Source organism: Cynocephalus volans, chromosome 5, assembly GCF_027409185.1.
Source record: "Cynocephalus volans isolate mCynVol1 chromosome 5, mCynVol1.pri, whole genome shotgun sequence".
NCBI lineage: Eukaryota > Metazoa > Chordata > Mammalia > Dermoptera > Cynocephalidae > Cynocephalus > Cynocephalus volans.
The window spans coordinates 88844086-88856402 of record NC_084464.1 but is presented as its reverse complement, the minus strand read 5'-3'; positions in this window follow the sequence as shown (position 1 = coordinate 88856402).

Sequence of the window (12317 nt, the reverse complement as noted above, 5' to 3'; positions counted from 1 at the left end):
GCAGGAAACCCTTGAAAAGGAATTCCGAGGAACAATCTTAAGGAAACTCATTGAGATAGGCAAAGACTCAATTAGACAACACAATGAAACAAGAAGAAAAATCCAGGATATGACAGAGGAAATTTACAAAGAGATTAATACCTTAAAAAAGAATGTAGCATTTTAATGTAGGTGTTTACAGGTATAAATTTTCCTCAAAGTACTGCATGAGCCCTGCATTCTATAAATTTTGATGTGCTGTGCTTTGATTTTTATCTCAAAGTGCTATCTAATTTCTCTGTGATATTTCTTTTCATCCATTGTTTATTTAGGCAAGTGTTGTTTAATTTCCACAAATTTGTGAATTTTCTAAATTTCCTTCAGTTATTGTGGTCAGCTAACATATTTTCTATGATCTTAGTGTTTAAATGTATTAATACTTATTTTGTGGCCAAAAATAAAAAGTACATTTAAAAAAATCTCTAGATTCCTTATAATACTTTATACAACATAAATGCTATTCAAATAGTTGTTATACTGCATCATTTAGGGCATAATGACAAAAATCTCTACATGTTTAATGCAGACACTATTTTTTTCTATTATTAATCCATAGTTGATTGAATACTTGGATGTGAACCCACGAATAGAGAGGGCTGATACATTCTACAAAATGAGTGAACCTTTAAAACATTATACTAAGTCAATGAGGCCAGTTACAAAGGACCACATGTTGTAGCACATATTCCACTTATATGAAATGTCCGGATTAGGTAAATCCGTACTTAGGGAAAGTAGATTAGTGGTTGCATAGGACTGGGGAAAGATGGGGGAGTTGAAGAATAATGGCTAAGGGGAGTGGGGTTTCCTTGGGTAATGAAAATGTTATAAAATTGATTGTGGTAAAAATTGCACAACTCTGTGCATATACTAAATGCCACTGAATTGTGCACTTTAAAAAGGGTGACTTGTATGGTATGTGAGTTATATATCAATAAAGCTGTTATAAAGATTTTTTTAAAAAGATATACCACATTAACAGAATGAAGAATAAAAGTCACATTATAATCTCAGTAGATGCAGAAAAAAGCATCTGACAAAACACAACATCCTTTCATGATAATGACTCTCAACAATTAGGTATAGATGGGATGTATCTTAGCACAATAAAGATCATATATGACAAGCCCACAGTTTACTTCACACTCAACAGTGAAAAGCTGAATATTCTTCCTCTAAGATCAGGAACAAGACAAGGATGCTTACTCTCCCCACTCTATTCAACATAGTACTGTAAGTCCTAACCAGAGCAGTTAGGTAAGAGAAAGAAATAAAAGCCATCCAAATTGGAAAAGAAGGAAAATGGTCTGTTTTCGGATGACACGATCTTATATACAGAATACTCTAAAGAGGCCACAGAAAAACCAGTAGAATTAATAAACAAATTCAGTAAAGTTGCAGGATATAAAATCAACATACAAACACCAGTTGCAATTCTAAATACTAACAATAAACTACTGAAAAAGAAATAAAGAAAACAACCCCATTTGTAATAGCATCAAAAGCAACAAAATACTTAGCAATCAATTTAACCAAGGAGGTGAAAAATGCATATACTAAATACTCTAAAACATTTATGAAAGAAATTAAAGACACACAAAAAAATGGAAAAATATCCCATGTTCACAGATTGGAGGAATTAATATTGTTAAAATGCCCATACTACCCAAAGTTGTTTACAGACTCAGTGCAATTTCTATCAAAACTCCAATGTCATTTTTCACAAAAGTAGAAAAAACAATCCTAAAATTCATATAGAGCCACAAAAGACCTCAAATAGCCAAAGCAATCCTGAGCAAGAACAGAGCTTGAAGCATCACACTGCCTGATTTCAACACATACTACAAAGCTGTAGTAATTAAAATAGTATGGTACTAGCATAAAAACAGACATTGACCCCAGGCTGCTGGGTAGGGTAGCACCCAAAATGACCTCAGGGATGGAGCCGGCCAACAGGAAAGCAGCTGGTGTCTTTATCTATCACTTTTCCTCCACCTTTATGGCTCTGCCTTATCTTCCCATGGCCATTCTGCCACAAACTGCTCCTCAAAGGCCTTGGCGGAAGGCCAAGAATTTGTTAGTTGAAGGAAGAGAGTCTGGTTTCAATGTCAGACTGACATTTGTGAAGAAGGCTTCCCCTGCTGGTGTCCTTCACATCCTGGGCTTGAGTGTTGGTAAGATGGGAATCTAAATCCATGCAGCTGTGCAGAGTCAAGGAGTGGCCAGGTGTTAAGGACATAAGAGCAAGTTACTGGAACTAATTCAGGAACTAGTTACTGGAGAGATAGACACACATGAGCCCAGGCCAGCAGGGAAGTTGAATGGAACAAAACAGAGAGCCCAGAAATAAATTTACACATTTATGGTCAACTGTTCTTTGACAAAGTGCCAACAGCACACAATGGGGTAGGGTAATATCTTCAATAAATGATCAGGGGGGACTGGATATGCAGAGTAAGATTGGACTGTTACACCATATACAAAAATCAACTCAAAATGAATTAAAGACTTAAAGACCTGAAACTCTAAACTACTAGAAAAAAAACACCAAGGAAAAGCTTCTTGACATTGATCTGGGCAATAAGTTTTTGGATATGACCCCAAAAATGCATGCAACAAAAGCAAAAGTAGATAAAGGGGATTGCATCAAACTAAAAGCTTTTGTTGCACAGTGAAGGAAACAATCAACAGAGTGAACACACCACCTGTAAAATGGGAGAAAATATTTGCAAGACATACATCTGATAAGATGTTAATATTCAAAATACATAATAAACTCAACTCAATAGCAAGAAAACAACCCAATTAAAAAAATGGCAAGTAACCGGAAAAGACAATTCTCAAAAGAAGACATAAAAATTGTCAACAGGTATATGAAAAAGTGCTCGACATCACTAATCATAGGGAAATGCAAATCAAAACCACAACGAGATATCACCTTATACCTGTTAGGATGGCTACATATTATCAAAAGGACAAGATATGGCAAGTGTTGGTGAAGGTGTGGAGAATACTGGGGAATGTAAATTGGTACAGCCATTATGGAAAACAGTAAGGAGTATCTCCAAAAAACTAGAAATAGAATGATCATATGATCCAGCAATCCCAAATCTGGAAATACATCCAAAGCAAATGATATCAGTATCTTGAAGAGATATGTTCTCTCTATTCTTCCCTATCTCTTTAAAAAAAAAAAAAAAAAAAGATTGTACTCTATCTATATTATCACATTGCGTAGTCATTACAGTCTATAGTACCTTTCTCATTAAATCTTAGTTCTATGACTAAAAGTTTATTTAATGCTCACCCCAGTTATGTCAATGTCCATCTAGTCATTTTAGTTTGCTGAAACTCATTCTCTAGTAAATTCCAAAGGAAGGCACCAATTCCTCAAGTTCCTACATGCTGATGACAGTTTGCCTATGGCCTTTAAACATTTTACCTCTCTCCCCTTGAGTGTCTTAAAGGTGTTCATTTTTTTCTTGCATAATGTGATGCTGTCAAAAGAAGGACATCCTGTCATTTGTGACAACATGGATGAACCCAGAGGATGTTATGCTAAGTGAAATAAGCAGGCACAGAAAGACAAATGCTGTATGATCTCACTTACATGTGGAATCTAAAAATGTGGAACTCATAGAAGCAGAGTAGAGTGCTGGTTACCAGGGGCTGGCAGGGCTGGGGGATGAAGGAGGGGAAATTGGAGAGATGTTGGTTAAAGAGTAGAAAATTCCAGTTAGACAAGAACAAGTTCAGGAGATCTATTGTACCACATGGTGATCATAGTGTAACAATATAACAGTGTATTGCATACTTGGAAATTGCTAGGACACTAGATTTTAAATGCTTTCACCACACAAAAAAAATGACAAGTATGTTAGGTAATAGACATGCTAGTTAACTTGATTGATTCATTCCACAACATATACTTATATCAAAACATCATGTTGTACACCATAAATATAAATAATTTTTATTTGTCAATTAAAACATAAATTTAAACAATTTTCAAAGGCCTGATGATAACCTCTTTTTTCCTTTATAAGTCATGTGATATTTGTATAGATGAAAAAAAGAATTTTTTTCCTGTTTTTGAAAAGCCCATTACCTTTACTAAATTATGTGTAGATATTGGTTGTCTGGGTCAACATTCTCAGGTACATAAGTTTGATAAGTTGTTTCTTTATTTTTTTTTTTTAATTTTAGGAAGTTTTCTTGAGTTACAGTGTTTATATTTATTCATTTTTTTGTTTTGTTTTTTCTCCTTCAGGAATTTTTTTGACTATCATTAATATTTGTCACTCTCTTTTTTCTCTTTCACTTTTAATGTCTTCATCTATTTTTCTTTTGGAGGGAAGATATACAGAACATAAAATATGCCATTTAACAATTTTTAAGTGTACAGTTCAATGGCACTAAGTACATTCACACTACCCATCTCCAGAACTTTTTGATCATCCCAAACTGAAACTCTGTACCCATTAAACAATACCTCTCCATCCTTCCCCTCCCTCTCTATTTACTTTAGATTTTTGAAAGTTTTTTGCCAATTTCTCTTAAGGCATTTTTTGTTGTGTTTATTTACTTCCCCCACCCCAGATTTATTGATGTATGATTGACAAATAAAAATTGTACATATTTAAGGTGTACATGATCATGTTTTGATATACACATATGCCACAATGATTACCACAATCAGCTAATTAACATCCATCACCTCACATAGTCACGATGGTTTATTTGTTGTGAGAACACTTAAGATCTATTCTCTTAGCAAGTTTCAGGCACACAAGACATTATTATTCACTATCGTCACCTTGCTGTACTTACTGATCTCCAGAACTTATGTATCATTTATAACTGAAACTTTCTATCGTTTGGCCAACATATCCCCATTTCCCCCACCCCTCAGCCCCTGGTAACCATGATTCTCTTCTCTGCATCTATGAATTTGACTTTTTTAGATTCCACAAAAGTGTGGTCACACAGTATTTTTCTTTTTGTGTCTGGCTTATTTCACTTACTGTAATGTCCTCCAGGTTCATCCATGTTGTTGCAAATGGCAAGATTTTCTTCTTTGAGTTTGAATAATATCCTACTGTACACATATGTATACCACATTTTCTGTATCCATTAATCCAATAGCAAGTACTTAGGTTGTTTCTGTGTCTTGGCTATTGTGAATAATGCTGCAGTAGTGACTCCCTTCATCCCCCAGCCCCCGCCAGCCCCTGGTAACCAGCATTCTACTCTCTGCTTGTATGTGTTCCACATTTTTAGATTCCACATATAAGTGAGATCATGCAGTATTTGACTTTCTGTGCCTGGCTTATTTCACTTAGCATAACATCCTCCGAGTTCATCCATGTTGTCACAAAAGACAGGATGTCCTTCTTTTTTTAACAGCATCACATTATGCAAGAGAAAAATGAAGTAACACCATGAAGACACTCGAGGGGAGAGAGTGTGAAATGTTTAAAGGCCACAGATAAACTGTCATCAACATGTAGGAACCTGAGAAATTGGTACCTTCCTTTGGAATTTACTAGAAAATGAGTTTCAGTAAACTGAAATGACTAGAGGGACATTGACATAACTGCAGTGAGCATTTAAAAACCTGTTAGTCATTGGTGGGAGCTAAAAATTAGTATATAAATTCACACACACACACACACACACACACACACACACAAACCGGGGGGGGGGGGAGAAGATATAACAACCACAACTACTTGAAGTTGATACGACAAGCAAACAGAAAGGACATTGTTGGGGGGGAGGGGGGAGGGAGAAGGGAGGGAGGTTTTGGTGATGGGGAGCAATAATCAGCCACAATGTATATCGACAAAATAAAACTTAAAAAATAAATAAATAAATAAATAAATAAAAAACCTGTTAGTCATAGAACTAAGATTTAATGAGAAAGGTATTATAGACTGTAATGACTACATAATGTGATAATGTAGATACAGTACAATCATGTATTTTAAAAGGTAGGAGAAGAATAGAGAGAGCATATGAAAACAAATTTAACTGCTTTCTGGAACCCAAATGGTAATCTTAATTTTGCTATTACAAGACTGTCCTATGTGTAACCTGGGATAAAGAAAGTAAGTATTCTGGGACATTCTAACTTTATCATCCCCTAAATTCTTGAGAACCAAGATTCTTAGTGTATAAGGAAGAAAATGCAAATATAATTTGGAAAAGGTAAGGTAAAAACTCTGTAGCACTGTATTTAAATTAGAACTGTTAGAATAAATTTGCTGAAGAAAAAAACTAGAAACAATGATAATCCCAGGTCTAATGAGTAATGCTGGAGTCTAGATTGTGGTCTTTATATACCATATCCTATTAAAAGATACTGAGGCTTCTTAGACAAATGGCTGATTCCAGCTCTGAAGCAAGAAATATATAAGATAATCTGAAATATCTTGACATACCAGAAAGCAAGGAAAAATTAATCTATAATGTCAAAAGACTTCAGAACCCAAATAAAAGAAGCTCTCCTTGACCAAAGATAGGATAATGAAAGTGTCAGGAAAGATAAAACTAACAATTGAAACCAATCATATATATTTAAATTTAATATTAGTAATGATATTTAAAATAAAAGTCATTGGTCATCTTACGAGGATGACAGAGAATCCCTCCATTATCTTGAAAACAGAGAAAAGAAAAGAATCAAGCATTTATACCACCTCTCCTTTAGGAACTGTACTGCTTACTAACCAAATAGTAGATGAGAGGAAGCCTCTCCTTATAAAATTATACCAGCTCATAGATTTTTAAAAAGGGATAAAACTATATAACCTCTTTTTCAACCCCAGTAAATTAATGTGTCTAAGCTTTGAACAGCAACTTCTATAAACATTCAAAAACAGCAAAAATCAGACATTATGTGCTTCCTCATGAGAACCTGTAGTTTTGCCACAGGGACTAAATGAATCTAATCAAGTATCTGGATCCAGCTACCAACTTGCAGGAAATACAGAGGATAAAGGACCATGTCACACTGCACCACAAGTATGCAGTCAGCAAAATCCAGATGGTTGATTCTAGAAGGTAAGATGCTCTGGGTTCTTCACAGATATATTGTAAGAAAAAGAAAGAAATGGCCAAGAAACCTATAGATTAAAAGAAGCATAAAAAAATATAGAAAGTCTTTAAAAAACAGGCAAGACTGAACTATATAGTGTCTAAGGATACTACTTGAATGATTCCATGTGGTTGCTAGTGTCACCACAGGACTCTGTACAGAGGTCCACCATGAAGGCCCTCACCAGATGCACTCCCTGGACTTCCCAGCTTCCGAAACTGTAAGAAGTAAATTTTATTTCTTTATAAATTACCCAGTTTCAGGCATTCTGTTAAAAGCAACAGAAATGGACTAATACAGAAAATTGATACCAAGAAGTGGAGTGTTGCTCATAACAAATACCTGAAAATGTGGAATTGTCTTTGGAACTGTGCAATGGGCAGAGGCTGGAAGAATTTGGAGGAGCACACTAGAAAAAGCCTAGATTCTGGTGAGGGCTTAGAAGACAGGAAGACTAGGGAAAAATTGGAACTTCTTAGAGATTGGTTAAGTGGCGGTGACCAGAATGTAAAGTAAAGGCTGTTCTAAGGAGATCTCAAATGGAAATAAGGAGCTTATGGTAAATTGGAGTAAAGATCACCCTTGTTATAAATTGGCAAAGAACTTGGTTGCACTTTTTCCATGCCTGAGGGCTTTATGAAATGTGGAACTTAATAGTGATGAACCAGAGTATTTGGCTGAAGAAATTTCTGAGCAGCAAAACATTCAAGCACCTGTGTGGCTACTTCTAACAGCTTACACTGAATTACAACTGAAAAGGCATGATGTAAAAGGCAGAATTTATAATAAAAGGGAATGAAAGTCTAAAAAAATTGGAAAACTCCAAGCCTGGCTATGTAAAGATTGAAAAAGTGTGTTTAGGCCATATATGACAAACCCACAGCTAACATCCTCCTGAATGGGGAAAAGAAAGCTTTTCCTCCAAGAACAGAAAAGAGACAAGGGTGCCCATTCTCACCATTCCTACTGAACATAGAACTGGAAGTTCTAGCCAGAGCAATTAGGCAAGAGAAAGAAATAAAGGGCGTCCAAATTGGAAAAGAGGAAATCAAATTGTACCTGTTTTCAAATGACATGATCTTATACATAGAAAAACCTAAAGACTCTATCAAAAACCTCTTAGAGCTGGTGTCTTAGATTGAGTGTCCCCCCAAAAACTTGACCCAGGCTGTAACAGGGTTAAGAAGGTGGGAAATGCGATTGTGGTAGTTGAAACGTGGGGCCTTGAAGAGGTGATTAGATTGTGAAGACCATGCTCTAGTGATTGGATTAGTAATGGTGGTCATGGGTGTGGTTCTGAGGGCTTTAAAAGGAGAGCTTATGAAAGTCTCTCTCTCTCTTTGCTCCACCATTCTCACCACATAACACTCTGTATTGCTGTAGAGTTACTGCATAAGATCTGTTCCTTAGAGTTTGGACTTACCAGCCTCCAAAACTGTAAACAATAAATTTCATTTTCTTACAAATTACCCAGTTCCAGGTATTTTTTATAAGCAACAGAAATGAACTAATACAACTGGTAAATAAATTCAGTAAAGTTGTAAGATATAAAATCAATGTACAAAATTCAGTGGCATTTCTATATACCAACAATGAACTAGCAGAAAAAGAAATAAAGAAAACAAGCCCATCTACAATAGCTACCAAAAAAATAAAATACATAGAAATGAATCTAACCAAGGAAGTGAAAGATCTGTACAATGAAAACTGCAAAACACTGATGATAGAAATTGAAGAGGACACAATAAAATGGAAAGACATTCCATGCTCATGGACTGGTAGAGTTAATGTTCTGAAAATGTCCATACTACTCAAAGCATTCTACAAATTCAACACAATCCCTACCAAATTACCAATGACATTCCTCACAGAAATAGAAAAAGCAACCTTAGCATTCATACAGAACAACAAAAGACCCCTAATAACCAAAGTAATCCTGAGCAAAGCAAGTAAAGTGAGAGGCATAACATTACCTGACTTCAACTTACACTGCAAAGCTATATTAACCAAAATAACATGGTACTGGAATAAAAACAGATGTATGAAACAATGGCACAGAATAGAAAGTCCAGAGATAAATCCATGTACCTACAGCCAATTGATCTTTGATAAACATGCTAAAAACATACATTGGGGACAGGACAGTCTCTTCAAAAAATGGTGCTGGGAAAACTAGATATCATGTGTAGAAGAACGAAACTAGACCTCTATCTTTCACCATATACCAAAATCAACACAAAGTGAATTAAAGATCTAAACGTAAGACCTGAAACTAAAAAACTTCTACAAGAAAATACAGGGGAAATGCTTCAGGACATAGGACTAGGCAAAGATTTTATGAATAAGACCTCAAAAGCACAGGAAACAAAAGTAAAAATAAATAAATGGGATTTTATCAAACTAATGAGCTTTTGCACAGCAAAACAATCAACCGAATGAAGGAACAACCTCCAGAATGAGAGAAAATATTTGCAAACTATGCATTCAACAAAGGGCTAATTTCCAGAATATACAAGGAACCCAAACAATTCAATAGTAAAAAAAAAAAAAAACCAAATAACCCAAATAAAACATGACCAAGAGAGCTCAGTAGACATTTCTCAAAAAAATATGTGCAAATGGCCAACAGGTATATGAAAAAATACTCAGCATCACTAATCATTAAGGAAAGGCAAATTAAAACCACACTGAGATACCATCTCACCCTGGTTATTATCAAAAAAGACAGGATAACAAATGCTGGCAAAGATAGGGAGAAAAGGGAACCCTCATACATTGTTGGTGGGATTGTTAATTAGTATTAACAACCATTACAAAAAACAGTTTGGAGCTTTCTCAAACAACTACAGATAGAACTACCATATGACCCAGCAATCCCACTACTGGGTATATACCCAAAGGAATGGAAAGCATCATGTCAAAGGAATACCTACACCCCCAAAATTATAGTTCTGTTCACAATAGCCAAGATAAGGAACCAACCTAAATGTCCACTGGCAAATGACTGGATTAAAAAAATGTGGTATATGTGTGTATATATATATATATATATATATATATATATATATATACACATACACAATGGAATACTACTCAGCCATAAAAAGGATGAAATTCTGCCATTCACAGCTACATGGGTGAGTTTGGAAAATATTATGTTAGTGAAATAAGCCAGGCACACAAAGAGAAATAGCACATGTTCTCTCTCATATGTGGGAGCTAAAACAAGAGAATAAAATAAAACAAACAAGCAAATAATTAAAAAATAAGTTAATAACAATAAGTTCAACTGTTAAAGGGAGAGAGAAAAACTATGGTTACTAGAGGTGGGAAAGGTGAGGGAGGAGGAGGGTTAGTGAAAGCTGATTAATGGACACAAAAGGGCAGTGAGATAGAAGAAATAAGCCCTACTGGTGTACAGTCAACCCAGAAATCTATAATCAATAATGATTTACTGCCTGTAACCAAATACAAGAATAGAGGAGATCAAATATGCACCTTACAAGGAAATGATTTAGTTTTGCAGTGATGAATAGGCTAATTACCCTGAATAAATCAGTGCACTCTGTACACATGTATGGAAATATAACTCTGTATCCCATAAATATGTACAATCAATATGTTTCTTTTTAAAAAAATTTTATTTTAATATATTTCTATTTTTTAAAAAACTTTAAAATTTAAAAATGAAAGTGAGAGGAAACCAAGGATGTAGCCCAGTGACCATCTGCTAAGAAAATTAGTAGGGAGGGAAAGGTTCATCAAGAGAATGTAAGAAAAACCTTGAAAGCATTTCAGAGATCTTCGAGGCTGCCCCTCCCATCACAGGCCAAGAAGGCAGAATGGTTTTGAGAGGCAGGCCCAAGGTAAGTTATCCTCCATAGGCTCTCCACACAGGCAGGGCCAGGGCCACTTCGGGAAGCTGCCCCTTGTGTTCCAGCACTGTAGCTTAAATGGCCCCACATATGGCTGGACCTGCATCTTCAGAAAATACAAACCAGAAGCATTGGTGGCATCCACATGGTGTTAAGTTTGCAAGCTTTCAGAATGTAGGAACTGTGGAGGATGGTAGCCTCCTCTGAGATTTCAAAGAATGTATAGCAAAGCCTGGGGCTTAGGAAGAGATTTGTCACAGGGGTGAATGATTGCAGAGAGCCTCTACTAGAGCAAAGCTACTGTAGATTAGATGCCCCCCTCCATCTACATTGAAGCTTAATCCCCACTGTAATTGTTGAGGGTGGGAAATCCTATTATGGTAATTGAAAGTTGGGATCTTGATGAGGTGATTAGATTGTAGGACCATGCTGTAGTAAATGGATTAATAATGGTGGTCAGGGTCATGGTTCTAAGGGCTTTAAAAGGAGAGCACCTGTGAGTCTCTCTCTCTCTCTCTCTCTGCACGGCCATTTTCTGTCATGTGAGATCCCCTGTTGCTGTAAAGCCACTACCAAAGAAGACCCTGACCCTAACCAGATGTGTTCTCTGGACTTTGGATTTCCCAGCCTCCGAAACTGTAAGAAATAAGTTTCATTTTCTTACTAATTATCCAGTTCTGGGTATTTTGTTATAAGCAGCAGAAATGGACTAATACAAATGCCAAGCTGAAATGTGGGGTCAGAGGTGCAGCAGAGAACCCCCACCAGGGCCATGCCTAGACGAGCCATGGGAGTGGGACCACCATCAAGACCCCAAAACTGTAGAGCTACCAGTGTGCAGTGCTAGCCTGGGAGAACTGAAGCATGGGCTGAGCCCAGGGAAACTGTAGGGGTGGGGCTGCCCAAGGACTTGGGAGCCTAACACTTACACCAGTGTGCAGAGGATGAGGGACACAGAGTTGAAAGAATAATCTTGGAGAATAATCCCTTGCTAGCTTCATTCTTGTTTGAGATCTGTTACCCCTTCCTTTTGGCTCATTTCTCCCTTTTGGAATGAGAATTTCTGTCTTATGCCGGTCCCACCGTTGTGTCTTGAAAGTATATAACTTGTTTGGATTTCACAGATGAGACTGGACTTTTTAGTTGGTGCAAGACAAGTTAATACCTTGGGTCTGTGGAAATGGAATGAATGTATTCGTACATGAGAAGAACACGAGCTTTGAGGGACCAGAGGTGGAATGCTATGGTCTGAGTGTTTGTCTCCAACAAAGCTTATGTGGGATCTTCATTCCTAGTATGGCAGT